Genomic DNA, 13,981 nt, shown 5'->3' on the forward strand with positions numbered 1-13,981 from the left:
GTTGTGTCTTCCCTGTGCCTGTCTTACCACAGTGGCAGAGTGCAAAACGTGGTGCAAGAGTGAAGGCAGCGTTGGATGCTAGCGTCCACAAGATTGCTGCAGGTCACAGTTTGGAAATGGAAACCTGAACGGTTTGGTGGACTTTCCCATTTCTTAATACGTTTGTATGCTTCGTTCGAAATATTTACATATCTATTAATATTGGACCTACTCCTCTGTTTCTAGGCCCTGCCAGTGGTGACAAAGGGAGTTAGACATTCAGCAGTTGATCCAGTCACAGAGTGTTGATGGAGGTCAGAAGCCAGGCTTAGATCACCGTTCTCCAGTGTCCACATTAACAATGAAAGTCCCTCTGGCTGGGATGAGGCCATAAGCAATTGACCCTCCATTTTGCTGCAGGACTGCTCTGACGCTATTCAGAGGTTACAATTTGTGGAACTTTGCTTACAGAGTTTACAACTATGTGCTTTTTAGGGAGAAAAGGCAGCTTTGACTTTTTGAAAGTATGCTGTTAGATGGGATGTTTACTCTTATACTTCCCCTTTAAGATAGCATTTTCTTTAACACCAATCACTACAAAATTTTTCCTCAAAAGCAGACTGTTGCAGTTTTCCCAGTAGCATGTGTGGTTTTAAAAAAATGCTGAAAATGAGCTTCAAGTGTAGGCGTAATTTTATGTGAGGAAATTAATGTTAAGATTTTATTTATTTTAAAATCGTAGCCTCGAGATGCATATTCTGTTCACTCGAATATGGGGTTAGAGGCGGTACCATCAACCACTCTAGTGCGAGTTGCAAAGTGTATGGGCCTAAATTAAACCATTTCCAGCTCAACCCCAGAAGTGTTTGGCTCTACAGAAGCCACTGTATCTGCTGCTCGAAGCCAGTTTCTGCACAAGTGAGGGACAATCCCTCATCTCTGTTAGCTCCATGCAAACTGTGGCAGGTCTCTTAAAAGAGTAAATTTTATGAGTATCATTTTCTCCATGACGGCCCCTTCTATGTCTTATGGCAGCTGCAAAGTTGTAACTGCACTTAAAGGCTAGGGCAAGTACATGACTGTGGCCGATTTCCACACACACTGACACTATTGTAAGATCACATTAGTTTGCATTAAAATGCGAATATAAATTGTGGTAGTACTGAGCTGTTGATAGCCTTAAATAAATGTGGAAAAATACTAACTGCAGCGTCGTCTTTTGGTTGCGGAAAAAATAAATGCGGATATATACAGAAATAATGCCCAAAAAATAAATACAGATAAATACAGACGGAAATGGCAAAAAAATAAACACCATAAAACCGGGAGCCCTACTTATAAACGAAGGGTTGTCTTTTACCTGTGGTTAAACAGATGACACGTGGTCTGGCGAGCCCAGTGTTTCTGTATACTAGAGAACTCTAGTGGTCCTTGGCAAAAGACTATTTCGACCTGCGTCACTGTGTCAGGTAATTTTCCTTATAAAAGCTGCTTCCACCGCATAAAAATCTGAAAAGATACACTAAAGGTTAGATAATACAAACAAACAGGGCCGGCTTTAGCGCTGGTAGCGCCCAGTGCGACGATCTTTGTAGCACCCGCCACCCCCCCCCCCCCCAAAAAAAATCTTTCTCCACGAACTCCCTCAATCCCACTCTCCACCAGTGTCCCTCATCTCTCCACAGCCCCTCTCACATGCATTTCATTTGTTTGTTAGCGCTATTGATACCAGCATAGGGCGTCGGAGCACTTTACCCGTTTTAGCAACATTAGGATGATGAAAGACTGGGGGGAAAATCAACTTTCTAACTCATACCATGCAACTTGCATGCAGCCCTTTGATGACCGCTCATAGCTCAATGTGCTATATTATATTTGTACGATATGATCTGGAAAACGAGCTCTGTGATAAAAGCAGTAAGTAACCTACTGACCAAGCCACATAAAAAACAGTATGGTGACTTGCGCTGCACACGTTCTTTGCAGCAGGCACATTTACCCTCAGTGCTACTTAGTCATAAGTGGAAAGAAACTGCCACCAGACACAACTTGTTCTCTCTATAATAGCAGGAACATTAATCACAAGTTATCTTGCCATTTTTATTGTTGCCTCGAAAACTTCAGGACTGATAAGGAACAGGTGTTTTTGTTCTAAACACGGCTCCCGCTCCCCCCAAGCTGAGCAGGGGCTGGTGTTGCAGAGAATTTAGACTGCGCGTGTGGGTGGGCGCGGTTTGGTCTCAGGTGTAGGTAATTGAAAGCCTTAAGTGCTGTGGGGGCTGGGGCCGCAACGGACGATGTGTTATAAACACCGGGTTTGCTCAATTCTGTCTTTCCAGATCTCGGTCGCCCCACGGAGCTCCGCAGAGAAAGGTACCGTGTCAAGATTTCCGTTACAAGCGCTTGTCCGGACTCTCATTAGCCATAAGGATTGCGGGGGCTGTCTGTCTGTATGCCGAGCAGACACACAGCCAGTGACGCACTTTGCTCGCATCGTGTACCCCAAAGTGCTGCTCCCCGTTCACGCGCTGTGAGCTTCATGCACCTCGGTTCCTTCGGGCCCTCGCGTGAAATTATCAGGCCCCCTAAGGTATTCACAGCGTCTCCAAATCTATCGAGTTCACCCGTTCCATATTTGAAGAGCTCGCCCAGTCCGTGCGCCGTTTGTTTTTGATCTTTGGTTTGTTTAATTGTGGTGTTAAATGGCAAAAAAAATCACTGCTTTGTGTATGCGCGGTATATTTTTATTAGTTAAAGCAGCGGTCGAAGCGCATTAAAAAGTATGAGAACCGTGATGCTGCATGCAAGGGGACGGGGTCAGTGTGTTTGGGGAAAGTCACAGGTTTGGCTAAAACAACCAAAATATTCTATAAATGTTTTTGGTCTTTCACCGTTGGGTAGCTACATATGAAATATGGCGCAGCTTAAATAAAACAAAATAAACTCAATTATGTTTCTCAGTGGGAAATGCACACTAGTACATCAAGAAACCTCTATTAGTTAGTGCACTGCAGAGGTCTGTGTGTAACCAGAAAGCAACAGAATTAAATTCTTGGTTGGTGCAAAGGATAATAGTTGCTCATGTATGTTTAGCTCTACGAGGTCCTATCCTGTGACAGAAAGCACTCTGCATATAGACGTCAAACGTGCATTACACATAGTACAAGATAGACCGCTACAAAATGCGCTAAAAAAAGTTTAAGATAAAATGATGCTTCTAAATAAAGGGGCCGACTTACAAGGAACTCGCGCATCTGCATAGATGCGTCCGTTTCATTGCACCAGCGCCAAATGTCCTTGTGCCACCATGGATGTGTTGTATTCACAATACAGTGCTCCCTGGCGCAAGGATAAACAGAAGCGTTAGAAGTTCTGATGCATCTGCTGGCCCAAAAGTGAATGATTACTGAAGTTGCTCATGAAAGTGATGCAACTCCAGCACTGCGCCACAACTGATAGGTGAGTCCCATACAAAAAGCTCTCATTCCTTACACCTGTTCTTGGCAGGTGTAGGGATTTTGACGCAGTGAAGGTATAGAGTAAAGCAGTGAAACGTTGTAAATTTCACTGCATTAGTTCTACATGGCTTTTTTTCGTGGGAACACTTAGCCTGCATAAATTATACTTGGCGCAGGTATAATGTGACACAGGGCTTTAGAAGGTGACCCGTTTCTACATGTGCAACGTTGTATATTGTCCGAATAGTTTGCGCCGCAGTTGCATTAACCCCTTCAGTGCCCATGACGAGCTGGACTCGTCATGGGCCGCGGTGGCGCTGTGCCCATGACGAGTCCAGCTCGTCATAGACCCCGCCCGCTAATGCAACGGCCGGCACTGGGCGGGGAAAGGGGCGGGCACTGAAGGGGTTAAAAAAAGTGATGCAATGGCGGCGCAAATGGCTTGTAAATCTGCCCCATAGATTTTAGTAATACCCAGCCTGACTCAGTGGCTGCCTCTCGGTGAAACATCTGGTTTAATGTGACCATCACTTTGCCAATTGGGAATTTAGGAGGAACTAAACCATCGAGGAATAATGGGAGCATAGATCTTATCACAGATATACCTGTGTGTGAAAACTGTACAATGTGGTTGTACGTAATGCTATGGATCTAAATGTACTCTTTTGTATTGTTATATGGTTGCATCAGATTCCGAGGTCTTTAAAGTTCACAATTAAGAGTGTAAATGTTTAGATATTCTGGTGGTGGAAATTTATAGATTGATTCTGTTTGAATTAAATTCATGGACAAATAATAATTCATGGTTTCACTGATTCCTTAGTAGTTTAATTTTGTCCCTACGCCCACCACTTTTTTTGGGGTTTCTAATCTAGTATTTATTAAATGTAGTATTGTATCCCAGTTTTTTCTTATGGAACATTCAACCATAATGCAGTTAAAATGGCTTTGAGGGTCTAGTCGTTGTAAGAACATGTTTAACATTAACCTTTACATGCCCTAACTTTTTTTTTTTTTTATGGATTGCATCTTTGCCCGAAGGTCTACCTTGGGGATGACTTACTTAAAAGGAAGGTTTAGGCCTGTCAAAAGGATGGGTTTATGTTGACAGATTCTATTGTCCCTTTAACACTACACAGTTGGGTGACTATGGTAGGCCTGGATACTTGCTTTAATTTGTCCCTGTAGTGGTTGCCTCAAGGGATGATGTGACATTTATCTTAGTGGCCCGGGGTACACTTTATTACCATATATTAGGGGCTTCTATTTAAGGTAAATGGTCCAATCAGGAGTATATATTTTACAATGTTGAAAGGAGGAGCTTATGTGGTTTACCACTAATTAGTATGAGTAAAGTTTTCAGTTTAATTAGTATGAGTAAAGTTCTCAGTTTTATAGCTATCAAAAATACGGTTCAGCAAAAGGGGGGGGGGGGGGGGGAAATCAGTGTGACCTTGCAGAAAGGGCAAATTTCCCACACCACCTACGAAGTAGTTCCAATCTTAAGACCCATTATAGACTGTGAACACAGACCAGACCATTTTTAGATACAATAAGGCGGAACTTTGTGTGGTGCAGTCCTGTGGAAAGAAGGTTGAAAAATGCTGTTCTTGTGAACTCTCTGACAAATGCTGCAAGAAAGTGTCTTACCTTGTGCACTCCATGATGAGCACCATAGGACGAGGAAGTATTTTTGCCGTCATGCTCTGGGATTATTAAATTCCATTGTTAATGTTGTGTGTTTAGAGCACTAAGATGCTTTACTGCAGTGCATTTCTATGGTGATGCTTTGTGGGGTGCCACAGAATAATGCATAATTCCCATGGTAAAGCTTTTTTTAGCAAAATTCAGTGCATATGTACGATGTTTGGCGAGTCAGTGTGTTTTTTAGCACTGCCTTTGCAGTTTTGTTGCTCGTGTTTGGTCCTAAAGTACACTCCCATCTCCCTTAAAACTTCCTGTGTTTCTGTCTTTTTACAGAGATCGAGAATAATGTTCTTAAAGATGAAGAGAGCACCTGTAAGTCTCCTCTCCCTCCTTGTTGCTTCCAATCCTGCCACTGGTCAGCCAGGCACTGCCCTCTCACCTTCATGACCTGAGACAATAGTGGGCACTGGAAAGACCCTTCCTAATCATATGAGCAAACAAAGACTAACCTCTATGTTGTTTTAATCATGTCCGGCAATAGACGGGCTCCTTATCTTCAACTTGGCTGTTTAAGACATTGCTGAATCCTCGTCTTCATTGCTACAAACGATGGCAAGCCCAGCACCACCTTTTTAATACCGAAATTAAGCCAACAAAACATTTGTCATTTGAGCTAATAGAGAACGCAGCACCAGCCACCCCCTCATCCCTTTCCCTGGTCAGTGAGCCCAGCAACACCCAATCAGTGCATCTGCTCACCCAGTGGCAAACCTGGCAGTGACTGCTCCTCGGTCCCCTGCCCCTAACCTTTACCAACTCAGTAGATGCGGAGTCCAGAGCGCTCACTTCTCATCGCCTTGGTTGATGATCAGCACGGCAGCAGCTTCACGCCTTACTCGCTTTGAGCCTGGTGAACAAGGTTCGGTTGCTTCATCTTGGTCAAGGGCGCATTCCAGCCCAAGCAACGTTGACCATAGCGACAGCAGCCTGTCCTCATCGTGCTGCTCATGACGAGCCTGGCACAAATTTTAATAGACGCCATCCTGCCACAGACAAGTTGAGTATGAATTCTTCTTTTTCATCAGACAATGGCAAGCACTGCTCCTAAAACCAAATGATAAGACACAAAGAAACTAAAACAGAGGCTTCTTTAGAATTGGTCTGAAAGTAGAAAGCACAGATTAATGCCAATATTTAGGTGCAAGTAATGGGAAGGCATGGAGGTGGGACTGGACATTGGGGAGAGGCGATGAGAAGCTGCAAGAAGTTGAATGCAGAATTTATTGTTGCAATATAGACATTAGGAGACCAGAAACTGAGTGGAACTAGACCATTAAATTAATTTTAAATTGAAAGCTGACACGGAAACCAGAGAAGACAGTGGTAAAAACATCAAAAATCGAGGATCAAAAGAACAAACCAAGACAGACACTGAGTGAATAGCAGTAATAAGTGAAGATGAATGGAAATTGTTTTATGAATCCTGGTGACCTGGAAAATATCACATTGGCCAATTCTTCGATTGGTGATTTCATCATGGCAAGGAAATGGAGGGGATAAGCTTAGAGAAGATGAAAAGATTTAGTTTATCTTCAACAATGTTGTAATTATTAGGTGGGAAATATATTAAGTGGTGACATCCCCGTCCCCCAGGGATATTGCTTGGAACTCCAGACTGAACCTCTTGTGTCCAGTGCTCAGTGCCTCCTTAAGCACTTCTTTCTAAGACTACCACAACTTGCCAGTGTCTACCATCCAATGCAACACATTAGCATGGCGCGGATGCTTAGGTGGACGTCTCATCACCCACTGGCAAAGGAGACAACTCTGCGGCAGCTGCATGAGTCCACCACTGATGGCACAGACTGCCACACGTACTGAATCAGTCACCCGCATCTCCAGCAGGATGGAGGCTGCTGCTGTAAACCACCCGCAGACAGCTGGAGGGGCTGGAAGGCAGAGCCGTCTCAAGAGACCCAGGGTAGGTTCTGCTCCAGGCGAACGGTAGGTGTCAGACATTACGTGTACCAGGAGGGTGGACAGGGTGACCTCGGCATGGGTTGAGACTCAAGTTTCTCATAGGTACTCCTTTCAAAAACGAGAGTATAATATACACAGTTCAGTCCATTGTGCAAAATGCGTTGCTGGTGGGGAGGGGGGGGGATATGGGCTGGTGGGGGGGGGGGGGGGTTATCCTGTAGACCACATCCGTATGGGCAACTTTGTAACTCCCTAAAGCTTTTGATCTTAGGCTGCCACCAGTCTAGATTTGAGAGGAAAAATTTGCAGGCCTGTTGACTTGCAATTAGTAGCCCAGCCTCCTCTTGAGGAAAACTTCTCCCACCACAGCGAAACAAAAGGCACAAAAAAGATTTTCTTGGTTGACTCAAACTCCAATATGCCAAATCAGGCCCCACGCCTCTGTAGTAGCAAAAAACGTGCTGAAACCTTGACATGTAATTAGAACACAAACACATCTGTGCCAATGACGCCGGCTGGGTGTGGAGGGCTGAGTATTGGTTGTTTTTTTCATTCGCTTTGGTTGCGCAACTCTGCAATATGTTTTTGATGGTTTTGTACCTCTTTTTCTTCCATAGATGGTACTCTTTCAATGGCATTTGAATCTTGCTCACAATCTCGTAAAGCCATGTTGCGTTATCCTGGTCACTCTTCCAGTTGAAGGACAGGACCGTGTGGTGCCTTTCTCAATCACTTGCTAAATCGAGACCCCTCCTCTGTCTGACTGCTTCGAGGACTCCAGCATAAAAGCTGCGCTAATGGTGCAGGTGAGTAGACTGTATTTCCGCAAAAATATCCTCCGGTGTTTTGATGGAAAACAAGGTTGGACTCGCAGTGACGGAGCCAAAGTGCCCCACTAGTTTTTGTAACGGAGTGCTTTGAGTTGGTATTTGAGAGTCGGTGGAAGGATGACTGACTGGATGAGTAATTACAGCTGCTACGGAAAGGCAATGGGGCTACCCTTCTTATGCAGACTCCTACTACTGTGCTACCTATGGAATAGCTGTTATCTGGCAAAGAGGAAAAAGCTTCACACTTCTCACTTGGGACCCCCATCCAGTGGGCTTGGTTGAGTCATTAACCGAATTCTAAATGATGCCTATAGCGATGCCTTGAAGTTATCCTATAGTATATTGTGTCCCATTAATGCCCACTTTTGTTTTGTATGTATGGCATCTGCATGGGTACCCATGGATGGTTCACAGGTGTTTCATTCTCCATGCAGGGCATTTTATTTGAAGAGCCGCACAGGGCCTCCTCGAAGAGAGGCAGCTTGTGTGAAGACTTCCTAGGTAGGGCCTGGGCCTCTCTGCGCTAATGCGTGGATGCCATTTTTTTTCAACTTCGAAATGTAAGAGAATGTTTAATTATTCCTGAGGATTGTTTAGAGTAGGTACAACACATACCACATAATCCAAGTCACCAATGTTGATTACCTGTGAGTAGATGTCAAGGCTTGTGTATATTAATGCATTATATTTACTGTTTGTGCTCGTTGTAATGTGGGGCTTTTAAGTTTTCCATGATTACGTGGAATTCGTTTAGCCCTGTGATATTTTTTTACTTGTTTTCCTAGCAGTGTTTATAATTGTAATCTTTGTTTTACAGGTGTCACTAGTACACAATACATACCACACACACGAGCTGGGCCACTGTTGGTAGAGTGGGAATCTATGCTTGTACAATGCTTTTATGTTTCCTTTCACTGTTATATTACTCGCCGTGCATTGTGAATGGGTTGTAGGGCTTTTTCGTTTTCCATGTTCATATGGAATCCGGTTAGCCCTGGGTTTTGTTGGGGTTTGATGTGTTTGCTTTGCTTAAAGGCTTTTGTGTAATGATTTTGTATGGTGCAGCAGTGGCCCTGTTAGTTTAGATAGGATGCTTGTATGTCTTTCTCCCACTTATTCCAATATAGGGTGACCGTGATGGGTGATCCTTGCCAAACCCAGAAAAGTACCTGAAAGTGAATTTCAGAGGGGTCCAAAGAAATTTGTGTATGAAGAGGTATTTATCCTTGTGCTTTTTATTATCACTCTGTTTCCATCTATTGAGCACCTGCCAAAATAAAAGACCTGTAAAATAAAATCTGGCAATGCACGGATAATTGTAAATTGAAATCTGGCAAAATAAACTGTAAAACATGACCTGTATATGAATTTTGACTTGCTTTAGCTACATCGGTGGAATAAACTCGACTGTCCCGAAAATTGCAAGTTGTGTATGAGAAAGATAGATACGCACAGCAATTGTCACTTAATTTCCCTTGCATGATTTGGAGAGGAGTTTTTTTTGCTTTTAGTAATTTACTGTCCTATTACATTGCTACCCTTTCCTAGAATTGCCAGCATTGTTTTAAAAAACCCAAAATAAATGATCAATCAAAAAAGGGAGAAAACTAAGCTTGTATTTTCCAAAATAAATAGGTAGAATAAACTTCAAATTCTAAATATTTTAACAATGCAATATTAGTTGAAAGGGGTACGGCTTTTGGTTTTTAAACCAATTACAATTTGGGTGATGTTTAGAGTGCTGGTAGGAGTAAGGATTAGGACTAAGGCTATATATTTTTTTTTTTTGCCTTTCTCTATTATGAGTTGGCCACTATTGTCAACTTTCCTATACAATGATAATGAATTGATTGTTTTTGTGTTCATCAGGTTTTTTTCATTAAGACATTCTTTATTTTTGCATAGGACGATGTTTGACGGATTCACAACTTCGTGACTGTGCAGTGATGCTGTCTGTTTGCATGCAGCCTGTTTGTGAGGTAAGTATTTTACATTTCATCATTATTACTCCTCTGGTAGGACTGGTCCTGTCTGAGTGATGTCCTGCTTATCGCCCCCTCTGTTGCCCTGTTTGCATGCCAGTTGCTTCTCTCATCAATTTGTTTCTGCTTCTTTTCCGTTACACCCTCTATTCTTCTAATAACCTCCTGTTTACTTCCTTTCTCATACAGGGAGTGTCTGCATTCTCGCCAAGAACTACTGGCACTACCATGCAGAGCCACTGCCATTTCCATCCAGAATGATAAGGGCTACCACCAGCCCTCGTGATGAGAACCAATGGCAATCCCATGAGAGGCCAGCTGAAGTAAAGGAGAAGCCCATTTCTTATCCAAGTATGGACACCCCTGTCTCTACCTGGGACTACTTTTCAATAACAGATGATAAACAGACCGGATGAACCTTTAATGATTACCTGTACACTGCACACTCCAATCAGCAGGATGGGGACCCTGGTCTTTCACTTGAAAGGGATCAAATGCCCGGACGCAAGGCATTGCCATGAGGAGCCACCCACACTATCACCAGGAACTGCAGCTCGGCCTCAATGTTGCCACCAGAAACTATCTGCACTGGGAACTGTGGCACTGTGAACCATTGCAAGTGAACTCTGGCTCTGTTACAGTTCCACTGGGAACCATCAGTACTACGGTCAGCACTTAAACAACCGGCGCTGCTAGATTTGCGGTCAGTCTTTGATTTTTCAGTAATGTTTCTAGCACCACAGAGAGGGTAGATGCAATCCTGGGATCTAATCCTAGAACTGGGAGAAATAATGGGATCTAGTGTTGGGACATGCTGTTGCACCAGTAGTCACCCTGGTACTTGCAGTGGGGTAGGAGCTATTTGTTCTACTGCATCATGCAGTAGTCCCAGTGTTTACATTGGTGCCCGACAATTGCTTCCTGCAGGTGAATGCTTCCACTCCCATAGCTTGATGTATCCCCAGGAGCGCATGGAGCTGAAGGTTGCAGTAGTCTTACTATTTGCCAATGCTTGCTGTCCCCAGAGTTTGCAGCTTCCTTGCAGGTTACAGTGGTACTGAAATTCTTGGCCCTTTTTCTGGGAGCCCAACAACTCTAAAACGTCTTCTATTGTCATGGAATTGAGTGCAACCTGGGGGCCGCACTGATTATAAAACGCATTTGTTACATCTTTTTCACTATATCTAGACTGATCACTCTGCCTAATGGGGTGTGTGGCCCTCACCCAGAGCTCCTCTGCTTACATTGGTTCCTCAAAGCCCTAGTGGCTCTCCTTTAGCCAGCTCCCCTTTCCCTGGGGCTCCTGTAGCTACACCGAGGCACAACTCCTATGATTTGGTAGTCTTGTTGGGTAATCTCTCCCCCCCCCCCCCCCCCACAGCCAGGTACATGCTCTTAGTCTGCTCCCTCCTCCATGCTCACTGTGGTTATAGTCGATACATCGGTCTTGTCTGGTGTCTTGCAAAATCATAAACCCACTCCGCCCTCTGTCCAGTGGTATCAAGGGCCTTTAAACTTTTGCCTTCTCTGAGTCCGTAACCTCCCAGGGGCACACGCCTCCCTTTTCTCATAGGGCAACCCACCAACCCCAGGCTACCAATTAGGTGCTTGGTGGGATATTCAACCGCATATCTGGTTCCTCTGTTAGTTTGGGCCCTTTAGTACCTTCCCTCTTAGTGAGTAAAATAGCGCTTCAGTCAAGTGTAGACACATTTCACTCTCCATGCTTTGTCTCTTCTCTGTTTTAATTGCCTCCCTGGACCCCTGACTGTTGTTTTCCACACTCCTATTGGGTGTCAGATGGTCAACAAACCCATCCAATGCTCTGGTGATTACACTGGGCCTGTTCGTCTATTTCTTTTTTTCCACCCTAGATCTAGTCACACTTACTGTACCCCCACATCTACACTATGCTCATCAGCCCTTGCTTACTCTCCTCTAGAATCCTTACTAATGGCCCCTAATGAATCAATGGCCTTTCCAATCCTCTATCAGGGATGAATTAGTCACCTTCCCATTGTTATGGTGTATACACCTTGCCCTCTTCTCTTATCTAGGGTCCACTACCTCTCCTGGCCACTTGCTCAGACTGAGCCTTTCACCTCCCCTTCTGGTCAAGTTGATCACTGGGCCCTGTGGTTACACTGGATCATATGACCCTGCCTGTTCTCTAGTAAGACTAGCTGTCTTTTGGTACCATGTGGTTACACTGGGCATACATCTCAGACCACCCTCCCTTCTGCTCAGCCGCCTCCACAAACCCCTGCATTCCATTATTCATGCAGTCAATTTCCTCCTCTCGGTTTGTTGCTTTTCCTCTGCTACCGATTGCCGCGCGCCAAGGGTGTTTTTTTTGTTTTTTTTATGACCCATCTGTCACTGTACACTTCCCTACAGTCAATCACCAACTTAGACCCCCTATAGTTACACTGGGTACCATACCTTTGCAGCGTTCTCCTAGGGCATGCCATTTTGAAGGCCTCCTATAGTTACACTGGGGTCCCATAATCCAGGTCCATTTTTCTTCATCTTCGGGCTGTGGTGGCGCCTTAATCTCCACTAGGGAACCGGCTTCCCAGGGCCCCAGGAGCTACACTGAGCCCTCCATACCAAGTTCCTTCTCATACAAAGACAGATCTCCCATGGGTCTGAGTCCACAGGCCTAGTCTTATCACGCTGCACTCAGCTGTCCTCCTTTTCTCCTTTACCTGCATTTGGCCCTTTATCCTATCTGCTCTCTCCTGGAGCCAGCTACTATCTCGGATTCCCAAGTTACTCTATCTGCCTGCTCTTGCCACTCCTCCTATGGCACTCCATTCCTAGAGAAAGAAAGCCACATGTTGAGGGTCTGGTGGTTACACTGGGCCCATGGGCCCTCCATGCCTTTGTATGAGCCTTCCAATAGTCAGCAACATCTCCTAGGGCTCCAGGGATCACACTAGTCTATGTATGGACAAGTATTATTCCACTTTAGTCAGCTGGCCCCAAGCCCTCTGCTGAACTGGTTGCTGTATGTCACACCCCCCCTTCCAGATATGCTATCCCCTTGGATGTAAAATACAAAAAGAAAAACAATATCCATTACAAGAGACAATCTGTCATGTACCTTGCTGGGACATTGAAGCTTGCGGTCTCCTCTAGACGTGCCACAGTGATTTTAGTGTGTACAGTCTGGTATGGTCTCTGGACCTCTCAGAGGCTGAGGATTTATCTGTGGCTTAGGAGCTTGTCATTCCCCCCCGCCCCCTCCCCCATAGATTGTGTAATGTCCCCAAAGTTTGCTGTGGCCCCAAAAGCTTACTGTGGCCCTATAGATGTTAGTGGCCATCGGATTTGCAATCAAGTTACTGTGGTCCGGGCTTACTATACCAATGGATATTGTCCTGGGGCTTGATGTGGCTTCACCATTTGCGGTCTGCAGTGTGGATGCTGTTGTGACCAAAAACTTGCTGTCCTCCATGATTAGTGTGCCAGTAGACCTTGTGGTGTAGTCTAGAGCTGTTGTGTCCTCTAAAGCACAAAGTTCCTCTTTAGCTCGATTTTGTCACTTTAGCTTGCTATGGTATGTACTTTTGCACTGGCACTTTTGGTGGCTGTGAATCTCCAGCACACCTGCAGCTTCCTGTAGTCCTGCGCTCTTAATGTGTCCCTGGACCTTGCTGCGAAGTAGTCTCTAGCCCCCGCTTTTGCCACAGAGCTTGAACGGATTTTTTGAACTTGTGGTACTACTTGCACTTGGTGTACTCTAAAGCCAGCTATGAATTGTTTTTGCAACAAAGCTTGCTCTGATCCCGCAGGTTGCTGTTACACTGGTTCTTGCTGCTGAACAGGAAACGGATTTGACCCATTGGGTAGTATCATCAGAGCATAAGGAAACTAGCAATAGCACCGGCACTTGCTTTGGATCATCAACAAATTATGGGCCCTGGTCCTTGCAGTGGTACTTGCTTGACATACATTTGAAGAATGCTGTTGCCAAGAAGTTTCCAATGCTTCGAGTTCTCTCTGATTCCCATGTTACTCTATCAGCCTGCTCTTGCCACACCTCCTTTGGCTCTCCATTCATAGAGCAAGAAAGCCACATATTGAGGGTTTGTTGGTTACA

At 44.7% G+C, this 13,981-nt stretch overlaps 1 long non-coding RNA gene across 1 annotated transcript; it reads left to right on the forward strand.

The window, feature by feature from the left end:
- Nucleotides 1-2,289: 2,289 nt before the first annotated feature.
- LOC146798379 (uncharacterized) lies at nt 2,290-9,837 on the forward strand. The gene is made up of 5 exons (XR_014969153.1): nt 2,290-2,352; nt 5,418-7,065; nt 7,682-7,870; nt 8,329-9,110; nt 9,800-9,837. It is a non-coding gene; the product is annotated as an uncharacterized LOC146798379 (long non-coding RNA).
- Nucleotides 9,838-13,981: the final 4,144 nt, after the last annotated feature.

Source organism: Triturus cristatus, chromosome 9 (genome assembly GCF_964204655.1).
Source record: "Triturus cristatus chromosome 9, aTriCri1.1, whole genome shotgun sequence".
In the NCBI taxonomy this organism is placed as follows: Eukaryota; Metazoa; Chordata; class Amphibia; order Caudata; family Salamandridae; genus Triturus; species Triturus cristatus.